The 14,321-nt window shown below is 43.8% G+C and overlaps 1 long non-coding RNA gene across 11 annotated transcripts in view; it reads right to left on the bottom strand.

Moving 5' to 3' along the window:
• LOC307188336 overlaps nt 1–14,321 on the bottom strand; it is a 1,520,920-nt gene that overhangs the window by 1,012,926 nt on the left and 493,673 nt on the right. The window lies entirely within an intron of this gene.

The following is a 14,321-nucleotide window of genomic DNA, read 5'->3' as shown; positions in this document are numbered from 1 at the left end:
CACAAGAAAGCGAGTTGAAGAAAGGAGCTCAGGGGCACTGTAATTCACAAACCTGCAGAGTTATAAATGACAGCTATCATCCAAAAATAGACTGAAGTAAGGCTGCCAGGAGGACTTGAAAGCGGGGCAGAATTGCAGGAAACCGATTTCAGGAGGTAGACTGGAATTGCATTGAAAGCATAGGAAAAGAGGCAGAACGTCCACAATGATGCACTTGGCCAAAAAGTGCGTATGCGTTTTTTCCTGAATATATTCAGGAAAAAACGCATACGCCCTTTTTGGCCAACCAAGCAAGCTTGCAAAGGAAATCTGCACTACAATGAAGTCTCACTTCCCCCCGGTCAAAAGGGCCATCTGAAAAAAGTGTAAAATCCAGAAAGGCAGGACAGGCCATGGAGAACTGGGAGCCTTGTTATGCTGATTGGCGGGATGTAAATTGCCAACAACCACTCGGGAGAAGTGTATGGTGTTTCCTGAAACATCTAAAAAACAAAGCAACAGAGCCTAGGGCACTGCCACTTATGGTCCTATAGCTTAGGGAAATTAAAATCAAAAAGACACAGCCACCCCAAAGTTTCGAACGGCTCTGTTTACAAGAACCTCGTTTACAGTACAAGTTCAACATCACAGAATGTGAAAAATGGATAAAGAAGTTGTGGTATTTACTTACAAAGCAATATCACTCAGCAATGAAATCTGTGTCATCAGGCCCTTAGCAGCACAATGAGTGGATTCAGGTATGATGATTCTAACTGAAATAAGTCACACAGAACAAGAAACATCATAAGATATCAGTAATACACGGAATGTAAACTTGGCTACACAGGAACTGAATTACAGAACAGAACAGGGTCTCAAATTTAGAAAACCAACTTATGCTTGCTTAAGGGGAAAGGTGAGGTGGGGTGCTGCATAAAACCAGAGATTGAAATGAGCACAGATAAAGTTCCTTAAGTCAAATATGGAATAGACAAGAGCTACTCCTTGCTCAACGAAATGGACTCAACACCGCATATTAAACGCCTAAGAATGTACCTGACTAGTAAGTATCTTAAAACCTATTGATTGCTATGTCCCCGAAAGAGAATCAAGCATGTGTACAGGGGCATAAACGCAGCAGTGATAGGATTGGAGAGGTTCGGTGAGCAAATGAAGACCCTTTGAAGTCATATTGCATGGTACCCATTCCACGGGTTTCAACTACCCAGGTTTAAGGTATTCTTCCTTCAGCTAAAACATGCATGTGGAACCCAAGTATGATCAACCATGTGAACGGGAGACGTGTTCAAATATGTCTCAGTTTTCGTACCCTGGTACTCGGGTGCAACATTCCAGACGCTTTACTAACAGTCTCCCCACTTGAAGAGTCAGCGCCTTTAACCTCCTGTTTGGCCCAGTTTGCAATTTCTGCGGAAGATGAACAGGAATAGCGAGAACCAATGTGAGACTAGCTGGAGGTGTCTGGACGGGCAAATTTAACTCTTATTTCCCACCAGGAAGAGGAAATAACCAAAGGCTCAGCGTGCCGTGCCGGAACCAGATTAGGGCCTGAAGCCATCCTGCGGTGTTGCGGCCAGCTCACAAGAAAGCGAGTTGAAGAAAGGAGCTCAGGATCACTGTAATTAACAAACCTGCAGAGTTATAAATGACAGCTATCGTCCAAAAATAGACTGAAGTAAGGCTGCCAAGAGGACTTGAAAGCGGGGCAGAATTGCAGGAAACCGATTTCAGGAGGTAGACTGGAATTGCATTGAAAGCATAGGAAAAGAGGCAGAACGTCCACAATGATGCACTTGGCCAAAAAGGGCGTATGCGTTTTTTCCTGAATATATTCAGGAAAAAACGCATACGCCCTTTTTGGCCAACCAAGCAAACTTGCAAAAGAAATCTGCACTACAATGAAGTCTCACTTCCCCCCGGTCAAAAGGGCCATCTGAAAAAAGTGTAAAATCCAGAAAGGCAGGACAGGCCATGGAGAACTGGGAGCCTTGTTATGCTGATGGGCGGGATGTAAATTGCCAACAGACACTCAGGAGAAGTGTATGGTGTTTCCTGAAACATCTAAAAAACAAAGCAACAGAGCCTAGGGCACATCCACTTACGGTCCTATAGCTTAGGGAAATTAAAATCAAAAAGACACAGCCACCCCAAAGTTTGGGACGCCTCCGTTTACAAGAACCTCGTTTACCGTACAAGTTCAATATCACAGAAAGTGAAAAATGGATAAAGAACTTGTGGTACTTAGGTACAATGCAATATCACTCAGCAATGAAATCTATGTCATCAGGCCCGTAGCAGCATAATGAGTGGATTCAGGTACGATGATTCTAACTGAAATAAGTCACACAGAAAAAGAAACATCATAAGATATCACTAATACACGGAATGTAAACTTGGCTACACAGGAACTGCATTCCAAAACAGAACAGGGTCTCAAATTTAGAAAACCAACTTATGCTTGCTTAAGGGGACAGGTGAGTTGGGGTACTGCATAAAACCAGAGATTGAAATGAGCACAGATAAAGTTCCTTAAGCCAAATATGGAATAGACAAGAGCTACTCCTTGCTCAACGAAATGGACTCAAAACCCCATATTAAACGATTAAGAATGTACCTGACTAGTAAGTATCTTAAAACCTATGGATTGCTATGTCCCAAAAGAGAATCAAGCGTGTGTACAGGGGCATAAATGCAGCAGTGGTAGGATTGCAGAGGTTCGTGAGCAAATGAAGACCCTTTGAAGTCATATTGCATGGTACCCATTACACGGGTCTCAACTCTCCAGGTTTAAGGTATTCTTCCTTCAGCTAAAACATGCATGTGGAACCCAGAGTATGATCAACCATGTGAACGGGAGACGTGTTCAAATATGTCTCAGTTTTCCTCCCCTGGTACTCGGGTGCAACATTCCAGACGCTTTACTAACACTCTCCCGAATAGGAGAGTCAGTCCCTTTAACCTCCTGTTTGGCCCAGTTTGCAATTTCTGCGGAAGATGAACAGGAATAGCGAGAACCAATGAGAGGCTAGCTGGAGGTGTCTGGACGGGCAAATTTAACTCTCATTTCCCACCAGGAAGAGGAATTAACCAAAGGCTCAGCATGCCGGGCCGGAACCAGATTAGGGCCTGAAGCCATCCTGCGGTGTCGCGGCCAGCTCACAAGAAAGCGAGTTGAAGAAAGGAGCTCAGGGGCACTGTAATTCACAAACCTGCAGAGTTATAAATGACAGCTATCGTCCAAAAATAGACTGAAGTAAGGCTGCCAGGAGGACTTGAAAGCGGGGCAGAATTGCAGGAAACCGATTTCAGGAGGTAGACTGGAATTGCATTGAAAGCATAGGAAAAGAGGCAGAACGTCCACAATGATGCACTTGGCCAAAAAGGGCGTATGCGTTTTTTCCTGAATATATTCAGGAAAAAACGCATACGCCCTTTTTGGCCAACCAAGCAAGCTTGCAAAGGAAATCTGCACTACAATGAAGTCTCACTTCCCCCCGGTCAAAAGGGCCATCTGAAAAAAGTGTAAAATCCAGAAAGGCAGGACAGGCCATGGAGAACTGGGAGCCTTGTTATGCTGATGGGCGGAATGTAAATTGCCAACAACCACTCGGGAGAAGTGTATGGTGTTTCCTGAAACATCTAAAAAACAAAGCAACAGAACCTAGGGCACTTCCACTTATGGTCCTATAGCTTAGGGAAATTAAAATCAAAAAGACACAGCCACCCCAAAGTTTGGAACGGCTCTGTTTACAAGAACCTCGTTTACAGTACAAGTTCAACATCGCAGAAAGTGAAAAATGGATAAAGAAGTTGTGGTATTTACTTACAAAGCAATATCACTCAGCAATGAAATCTGTGTCATCAGGCCCTTAGCAGCACAATGAGTGGATTCAGGTATGATGATTCTAACTGAAATAAGTCACACAGAAAAAGAAACATCATAAGATATCAGTAATACACGGAATGTAAACTTGGCTACACAGGAACTGAATTACAGAACAGAACAGGGTCTCAAATTTAGAAAACCAACTTAAGTTTGCTTAAGGGGAAAGGTGAGTTGGGGTGCTGCATAAAACCAGAGATTGAAATGAGCACAAATAAAGTTCCTTAAGCCAAATATGGAATAGACAAGAGCTACTCCTTGCTCAACAAAATGGACTAAACACCGCATATTAAACTCCTAAGAATGTACCTGACTAGTAAGTATCTTAAAACCTATGGATTGCTATGTCTCCGAAAGAGAATCAAGCATGTGTACAGGGGCATAAACGCAGCAGTGATAGGACTGGAGAGGTTCGGTGAGCAAATGAAGACCCTTTGAAGTCATATTGCATGGTACCCATTCCACGGGTTTCAACTACCCAGGTTTTAGGTATTCTTCCTTTAGCTAAAACATGCATGTGGAACCCAGAGTATGATCAACCATGTGATCGGGAGATGTGTTCAAATATGTCTCAGTTTTCCTCCCCTGGGACTCGGGTGCAACATTCCAGACGCTTTGCTAACACTCTCCCCACTTGGAGACTCAGCGCCTTTAACCTCCTGTTTGGCCCAGTTTGCAATTTCTGCGGAAGATGAACAGGAATAGCGAGAACCAATGAGAGGCTAGCTGGAGGTGTCTGGACGGGCAAATTTAACTCTCATTTCCCACCAGGAAGAGGAAATAACCAAAGGCTCAGCGTGCCGTGCCGGAACCAGATTAGGGCCTGAAGCCATCCTGCGGTGTTGCGGCCAGGTCACAAGAAAGCGAGTTGAAGAAAGGAGCTCAGGGGCACTGTAATTCACAAACCTGCAGAGTTATAAATGACAGCTATCGTCCAAAAATAGACTGAAGTAAGGCTGCCAAGAGGACTTGAAAGCGGGGCAGAATTGCAGGAAACCGATTTCAGGAGGTAGACTGGAATTGCATTGAAAGCATAGGAAAAGAGGCAGAACGTCCACAATGATGCACTTGGCCAAAAAGGGCGTATGCGTTTTTTCCTGAATATATTCAGGAAAAAACGCATACGCCCTTTTTGGCCAACCAAGCAAGCTTGCAAAGGAAATCTGCACTACAATGAAGTCTCACTTCTCCCCGGTCAAAAGGGCCATCTGAAAAAAGTGTAAAATCCAGAAAGGCAGGACAGGCCATGGAGAACTGGGAGCCTTGTTATGCTGATGGGCGGGATGTAAATTGCCAACAGACACTCAGGAGAAGTGTATGGTGTTTCCTGAAACATCTAAAAAACAAAGCAACAGAGCCTAGGGCACTTCCACTTATGGTCCTATAGCTTAGGGAAATTAAAATCAAAAAGACACAGCCACCCCAAAGTTTGGGACGCCTCCGTTTACAAGAACCTCGTTTACCGTACAAGTTCAACATCACAGAAAGTGAAAAATGGATAAAGAACTTGTGGTATTTACTTACAAAGCAATATCACTCAGCAATGAAATCTGTGTCATCAGGCCCTTAGCAGCACAATGAGTGGATTCAGATATGATGATTCTAACTGAAATAAGTCACACAGAAAAAGAAACATCATAAGATATCAGTAATACACGGAATGGAAACTTGGCTACACAGGAACTGAATTACAGAACAGAACAGGGTCTCAAATTTAGAAAACCAACTTATGCTTGCTTAAGGGTAAAGGTGAGTTGGGGTGCTGCATAAAACCAGAGATTGAAATGAGCACAGATAAAGTTCCTTAAGCCAAATATGGAATAGACAAGAGCTACTCCTTGCTCAACGAAATGGACTCAACACCGCATATTAAACGCCTAAGAATGTACCTGACTTGTAAGTATCTTAAAACCTATGGATTGCTATGTCTCCGAAAGAGAATCAAGCATGTGTACAGGGGCATAAACGCAGCAGTGATAGGATTGGAGAGGTTCGTGAGCAAATGAAGACCCTTTGAAGTCATATTGCATGGTACCCATTCCACGGGCTTCAACTACCCAGGTTTTACGTATTCTTCCTTCAGCTAAAACATGCATGTGGAACCCAGAGAATGATCAACCATGTGATCGGGAGACGTGTTCAAATATGTCTCAGTTTTCCTCCCCTGGTACTCGGATGCAACATTCCAGACGCTTTACTAACACTCTCCCCACTTGGAGAGTCAGCGCCTTTAACCTGCTGTTTGGCCCAGTTTGCAATTTCTGCGGAAGATGAACAGGAATAGCGAGAACCAATGAGAGGCTAGCTGGAGGTGTCTGGACGGGCAAATTTAACTCTCATTTCCCACCAGGAAGAGGAAATAACCAAAGGCTCAGCGTACCGTACCGGAATCAGATTAGGGCATGAAGCCATCCTGCGGTGTTGCGGGCAGCTCAAAAGAAAGCGAGTTGAAGAAAGGAGCTCAGGGGCACTGTAATTCACAAACCTGCAGAGTTATAAATGACAGCTATCGTCCAAAAATAGACTGAAGTAAGGCTGCCAAGAGGACTTGAAAGCGGGGCAGAATTGCAGGAAACCGATTTCAGGAGGTAGACTGGAATTGCATTGAAAGCATAGGAAAAGAGGCAGAACGTCCACAATGATGCACTTGGCCAAAAAGGGCGTATGCGTTTTTTCCTGAATATATTCAGGAAAAAACGCATACGCCCTTTTTGGCCAACCAAGCAAGCTTGCAAAGGAAATCTGCACTACAATGAAGTCTCACTTCCCCCCGGTCAAAAGGGCCATCTGAAAAAAGTGTAAAATCCAGAAAGGCAGGACAGGCCATGGAGAAATGGGAGCCTTGTTATGCTGATGGGCGGGATGTAAATTGCCAACAACCACTCGGGAGAAGTGTATGGTGTTTCCTGAAACATCTAAAAAACAAAGCAACAGAACCTAGGGCACTTCCACTTATGGTCCTATAGCTTAGGGAAATTAAAATCAAAAAGACACAGCCACCCCAAAGTTTGAAACGGCTCCGTTTACAAGAACCTCGTTTACAGTACAAGTTCAACATCGCAGAAAGTGAAAAATGGATAAAGAAGTTGTGGTATTTACTTACAAAGCAATATCACTCAACAATGAAATCTGTGTCATCAGGCACTTAGCAGCACAATGAGTGGATTCAGGTATGGTGATTCTAACTGAAATAAGTCACACAGAAAAAGAAACATCATAAGATATCAGTAATACACAGAATGTAAACTTGGCTACAGAGGAACTGAATTACAGAACAAAACAGGGTCTCAAATTTAGAAAACCAACTTATGCTTGCTTAAGGGGAAAGGTGAGTTGGGGTGCTGCATAAAACCAGAGATTGAAATGAGCACAGATAAAGTTCCTTAAGTCAAATATGGAATAGACAAGAGCTACTCCTTGCTCAACGAAATGGACTCAACACCGCATATTAAAAGCCTAAGAAGGTACCTGACTAGTAAGTATCTTAAAACCTATGGATTGCTATGTCTCTGAAAGAGAATCAAGCATGTGTACAGGGGCATAAACGCAGCAGTGATAGGATTGCAGAGGTTCGGTGAGCAAATGAAGACCCTTTGAAGTCATATTGCATCGTACCCATTACACGGGTCTTAACTCTCCAGGTTTAAGGTATTCTTCCTTCAGCTAAAACATGCATGTGGAACCCAAGTATGATCAACCATGTGAACGGGAGACGTGTTCAAATATGTCTCAGTTTTCCTCCCCTGGTACTCGGGTGCAACATTCCAGACGCTTTACTAACACTCTCCCCACTTGGAGAGTCAGCGCCTTTAACCTCCTGTTTGGCCCAGTTTGCAATTTCTGCGGAAGATGAACAGGAATAGCGAGAACCAATGAGAGACTAGCTGGAGGTGTCTGGACGGGCAAATTTAACTCTCATTTCCCAACAGGAAGAGGAAATAACCAACGGCTCAGCGTGCCGTGCCGGAACCACATTAGGGCATGAAGCCATCCTGCGGTGTTGCGGCCAGGTCACAAGAAAGCGAGTTGAAGAAAGGAGCTCAGGGGCACTGTAATTCACAAACCTGCAGAGTTATAAATGACAGCTATCGTCCAAAAATAGACTGAAGTAAGGCTGCCAAGAGGACTTGAAAGCGGGGCAGAATTGCAGGAAACCGATTTCAGGAGGTAGACTGGAATTGCATTGAAAGCATAGGAAAAGAGGCAGAACGTCCACAATGATGCACTTGGCCAAAAAGGGCGTATGCGTTTTTTCCTGAATATATTCAGGAAAAAACGCATACGCCCTTTTTGGCCAACCAAGCAAGCTTGCAAAGGAAATCTGCACTACAATGAAGTCTCACTTCCCCCCGGTCAAAAGGGCCATCTGAAAAAAGTGTAAAATCCAGAAAGGCAGGACAGGCCATGGAGAAATGGGAGCCTTGTTATGCTGATGGGCGGGATGTAAATTGCCAACAACCACTCGGGAGAAGTGTATGGTGTTTCCTGAAACATCTAAAAAACAAAGCAACAGAACCTAGGGCACTTCCACTTATGGTCCTATAGCTTAGGGAAATTAAAATCAAAAAGACACAGCCACCCCAAAGTTTGAAACGGCTCCGTTTACAAGAACCTCGTTTACAGTACAAGTTCAACATCGCAGAAAGTGAAAAATGGATAAAGAAGTTGTGGTATTTACTTACAAAGCAATATCACTCAACAATGAAATCTGTGTCATCAGGCACTTAGCAGCACAATGAGTGGATTCAGGTATGGTGATTCTAACTGAAATAAGTCACACAGAAAAAGAAACATCATAAGATATCAGTAATACACAGAATGTAAACTTGGCTACAGAGGAACTGAATTACAGAACAAAACAGGGTCTCAAATTTAGAAAACCAACTTATGCTTGCTTAAGGGGAAAGGTGAGTTGGGGTGCTGCATAAAACCAGAGATTGAAATGAGCACAGATAAAGTTCCTTAAGTCAAATATGGAATAGACAAGAGCTACTCCTTGCTCAACGAAATGGACTCAACACCGCATATTAAAAGCCTAAGAAGGTACCTGACTAGTAAGTATCTTAAAACCTATGGATTGCTATGTCTCTGAAAGAGAATCAAGCATGTGTACAGGGGCATAAACGCAGCAGTGATAGGATTGCAGAGGTTCGGTGAGCAAATGAAGACCCTTTGAAGTCATATTGCATCGTACTCATTACACGGGTCTTAACTCTCCAGGTTTAAGGTATTCTTCCTTCAGCTAAAACATGCATGTGGAACCCAAGTATGATCAACCATGTGAACGGGAGACGTGTTCAAATATGTCTCAGTTTTCCTCCCCTGGTACTCGGGTGCAACATTCCAGACGCTTTACTAACACTCTCCCCACTTGGAGAGTCAGGGCCTTTAACCTCCTGTTTGGCCCAGTTTGCAATTTCTGCGGAAGATGAACAGGAATAGCGAGAACCAATGAGAGGCTAGCTGGAGGTGTCTGGACGGGCAAATTTAACTCTCATTTCCCAACAGGAAGAGGAAATAACCAACGGCTCAGCGTGCCGTGCCGGAACCACATTAGGGCATGAAGCCATCCTGCGGTGTTGCGGCCAGGTCACAAGAAAGCGAGTTGAAGAAAGGAGCTCAGGGGCACTGTAATTCACAAACCTGCAGAGTTATAAATGACAGCTATCGTCCAAAAATAGACTGAAGTAAGGCTGCCAAGAGGACTTGAAAGCGGGGCAGAATTGCAGGAAACCGATTTCAGGAGGTAGACTGGAATTGCATTGAAAGCATAGGAAAAGAGGCAGAACGTCCACAATGATGCACTTGGCCAAAAAGGGCGTATGCGGTTTTTCCTGAATATATTCAGGAAAAAACGCATACGCCCTTTTTGGCCAACCAAGCAAGCTTGCAAAGGAAATCTGCACTACAATGAAGTCTCACTTCCCCCCGGTCAAAAGGGCCATCTGAAAAAAGTGTAAAATCCAGAAAGGCAGGACAGGCCATGGAGAAATGGGAGCCTTGTTATGCTGAAGGGCGGGATGTAAATTGCCAACAACCACTCGGGAGACGTGTATGGTGTTTCCTGAAACATCTAAAAAACAAAGCAACAGAACCTAGGGCACTTCCACTTATGGTCCTATAGCTTAGGGAAATTAAAATCAAAAAGACACAGCCACCCCAAAGTTTGAAACGGCTCCGTTTACTAGAACCTCCTTTACAGTACAAGTTCAACATCGCAGAAAGTGAAAAATGGATAAAGAAGTTGTGGTATTTACTTACAAAGCAATATCACTCAGCAATGAAATCTGTGTCATCAGGCACTTAGCAGCACAATGAGTGGATTCAGGTATGATGATTCTAACTGAAATAAGTCACACAGAAAAAGAAACATCATAAGATATCAGTAATACACAGAATGTAAACTTGGCTACAGAGGAACTGAATTACAGAACAGAACAGGGTCTCAAATTTAGAAAACCAACTTATGCTTGCTTAAGGGTAAAGGTGAGTTGTGGTGCTGCATAAAACCAGAGATTGAAATGAGCACAGATAAAGTTCCTTAAGTCAAATATGGAATAGACAAGAGCTACTCCTTGCTCAACGAAATGGACTCAACACCGCATATTAAACGCCTAAGAAGGTACCTGACTAGTAAGTATCTTAAAACCTATGGATTGCTATGTCTCTGAAAGAGAATCAAGCATGTGTACAGGGGCATAAACGCAGCAGTGATAGGATTGGAGAGGTTCGTGAGCAAATGAAGACCCTTTGAAGTCATATTGCATGGTACCCATTCCACGGGTTTCAACCACCCAGGTTTAAGGTATTCTTCCTTCAGCTAAAACATGCATGTGGAACCTAGAGTATGATCAACCATGTGATCGGGAGACGTGTTCAAATATGTCTCAGTTTTCGTACCCTGGTACTCGGGTGCAACATTCCAGACGCTTTACTAACACTCTCCCGACTTGGAGAGTCAGTCCCTTTAACCTCCTGTTTGGCCCAGTTTGCAATTTCTGCGGAAGATGAACAGGAATAGCGAGAACCAATGAGAGACTAGCTGGAGGTGTCTGGACGGGCAAATTTAACTCTCATTTCCCACCAGGAAGAGGAATTAACCAAAGGCTCAGCATGCCGGACCAGAACCAGATTAGGGCCTGAAGCCATCCTGCGGTGTTGCGGCCAGCTGACAACAAAGCGAGTTGAAGAAAGGAGCTCAGGGGCACTGTAATTCACAAACCTGCAGACTTATAAATGACAGCTATCGTCCAAAAATAGACTGAAGTAAGGCTGCCAAGAGGACTTGAAAGCGGGGCAGAATTGCAGGAAACCGATTTCAGGAGGTAGACTGGAATTGCATTGAAAGCATAGGAAAAGAGGCAGAACGTCCACAATGATGCACTTGGCCAAAAAGGGCGTATGCGTTTTTTCCTGAATATATTCAGGAAAAAACGCATACGCCCTTTTTGGCCAACCAAGCAAGCTTGCAAAGGAAATCTGCACTACAATGAAGTCTCACTTCCCCCCGGTCAAAAGGGCCATCTGAAAAAAGTGTAAAATCCAGAAAGGCAAGACAGGCCATGGAGAACTGGGAGCCTTGTTATGCTGATGGGCGGGATGTAAATTGCCAACAGACACTCGGGAGAAGTGTATGGTGTTTCCTGAAACATCTAAAAAACAAAGCAACAGAACCTAGGGCACTTCCACTTATGGTCCTATAGCTTAGGGAAATTAAAATCTAAAAGACACAGCCACCCCAAAGTTTGGAACGGCTCTGTTTACAAGAACCTCGTTTACAGTACAAGTTCAACATCGCAGAAAGTGAAAAATGGATAATGAACTTGTGATATTTACTTACAAAGCAATATCACTCAGCAATGAAATGTGTGTCATCAGGCCCTTAGCAGCACAATGAGTGGATTCAGGTATGATGATTCTAACTGAAATAAGTCACACAGAAAAAGAAACATCATAAGATATCACTAATACACGGAATGTAAACTTGGCTACACAGGAACTGAATTACAGAACAGAACAGGGTCTCAAATTTAGAAAACCAACTTATGCTTGCTTAAGGGGAAAGGTGAGTTGGGGTGCTGCATAAAACCAGAGATTGAAATGAGCACAGATAAAGTTCCTTAAGCCAAATATGGAATAGACAAGAGCTACTCCTTGCTCAACGAAATGGACTCAACACCGCATATTAAAAGCCTAAGAAGGTACCTGACTAGTAAGTATCTTAAAACCTATGGATTGCTATGTCTCTGAAAGAGAATCAAGCATGTGTACAGGGGCATAAACGCAGCAGTGATAGGATTGCAGAGGTTCGGTGAGCAAATGAAGACCCTTTGAAGTCATATTGCATCGTACCCATTACACGGGTCTTAACTCTCCAGGTTTAAGGTATTCTTCCTTCAGCTAAAACATGCATGTGGAACCCAAGTATGATCAACCATGTGAACGGGAGACGTGTTCAAATATGTCTCAGTTTTCCTCCCCTGGTACTCGGGTGCAACATTCCAGACGCTTTACTAACACTCTCCCCACTTGGAGAGTCAGGGCCTTTAACCTCCTGTTTGGCCCAGTTTGCAATTTCTGCGGAAGATGAACAGGAATAGCGAGAACCAATGAGAGACTAGCTGGAGGTGTCTGGACGGGCAAATTTAACTCTCATTTCCCAACAGGAAGAGGAAATAACCAACGGCTCAGCGTGCCGTGCCGGAACCACATTAGGGCATGAAGCCATCCTGCGGTGTTGCGGCCAGGTCACAAGAAAGCGAGTTGAAGAAAGGAGCTCAGGGGCACTGTAATTCACAAACCTGCAGAGTTATAAATGACAGCTATCGTCCAAAAATAGACTGAAGTAAGGCTGCCAAGAGGACTTGAAAGCGGGGCAGAATTGCAGGAAACCGATTTCAGGAGGTAGACTGGAATTGCATTGAAAGCATAGGAAAAGAGGCAGAACGTCCACAATGATGCACTTGGCCAAAAAGGGCGTATGCGGTTTTTCCTGAATATATTCAGGAAAAAACGCATACGCCCTTTTTGGCCAACCAAGCAAGCTTGCAAAGGAAATCTGCACTACAATGAAGTCTCACTTCCCCCCGGTCAAAAGGGCCATCTGAAAAAAGTGTAAAATCCAGAAAGGCAGGACAGGCCATGGAGAAATGGGAGCCTTGTTATGCTGAAGGGCGGGATGTAAATTGCCAACAACCACTCGGGAGACGTGTATGGTGTTTCCTGAAACATCTAAAAAACAAAGCAACAGAACCTAGGGCACTTCCACTTATGGTCCTATAGCTTAGGGAAATTAAAATCAAAAAGACACAGCCACCCCAAAGTTTGAAACGGCTCCGTTTACTAGAACCTCCTTTACAGTACAAGTTCAACATCGCAGAAAGTGAAAAATGGATAAAGAAGTTGTGGTATTTACTTACAAAGCAATATCACTCAGCAATGAAATCTGTGTCATCAGGCACTTAGCAGCACAATGAGTGGATTCAGGTATGATGATTCTAACTGAAATAAGTCACACAGAAAAAGAAACATCATAAGATATCAGTAATACACAGAATGTAAACTTGGCTACAGAGGAACTGAATTACAGAACAGAACAGGGTCTCAAATTTAGAAAACCAACTTATGCTTGCTTAAGGGTAAAGGTGAGTTGTGGTGCTGCATAAAACCAGAGATTGAAATGAGCACAGATAAAGTTCCTTAAGTCAAATATGGAATAGACAAGAGCTACTCCTTGCTCAACGAAATGGACTCAACACCGCATATTAAACGCCTAAGAAGGTACCTGACTAGTAAGTATCTTAAAACCTATGGATTGCTATGTCTCTGAAAGAGAATCAAGCATGTGTACAGGGGCATAAACGCAGCAGTGATAGGATTGGAGAGGTTCGTGAGCAAATGAAGACCCTTTGAAGTCATATTGCATGGTACCCATTCCACGGGTTTCAACCACCCAGGTTTAAGGTATTCTTCCTTCAGCTAAAACATGCATGTGGAACCTAGAGTATGATCAACCATGTGATCGGGAGACGTGTTCAAATATGTCTCAGTTTTCGTACCCTGGTACTCGGGTGCAACATTCCAGACGCTTTACTAACACTCTCCCGACTTGGAGAGTCAGTCCCTTTAACCTCCTGTTTGGCCCAGTTTGCAATTTCTGCGGAAGATGAACAGGAATAGCGAGAACCAATGAGAGACTAGCTGGAGGTGTCTGGACGGGCAAATTTAACTCTCATTTCCCACCAGGAAGAGGAATTAACCAAAGGCTCAGCATGCCGGACCAGAACCAGATTAGGGCCTGAAGCCATCCTGCGGTGTTGCGGCCAGCTGACAACAAAGCGAGTTGAAGAAAGGAGCTCAGGGGCACTGTAATTCACAAACCTGCAGACTTATAAATGACAGCTATCGTCCAAAAATAGACTGAAGTAAGGCTGCCAAG

This window comes from Stenella coeruleoalba (genome assembly GCF_951394435.1).
Source record: "Stenella coeruleoalba genome assembly, chromosome: 6".
Classification (NCBI taxonomy): Eukaryota; Metazoa; Chordata; class Mammalia; order Artiodactyla; family Delphinidae; genus Stenella; species Stenella coeruleoalba.
The sequence above is the reverse complement of the archived record's forward strand: the minus strand, read 5'-3'. Positions and strand labels throughout refer to the sequence as shown.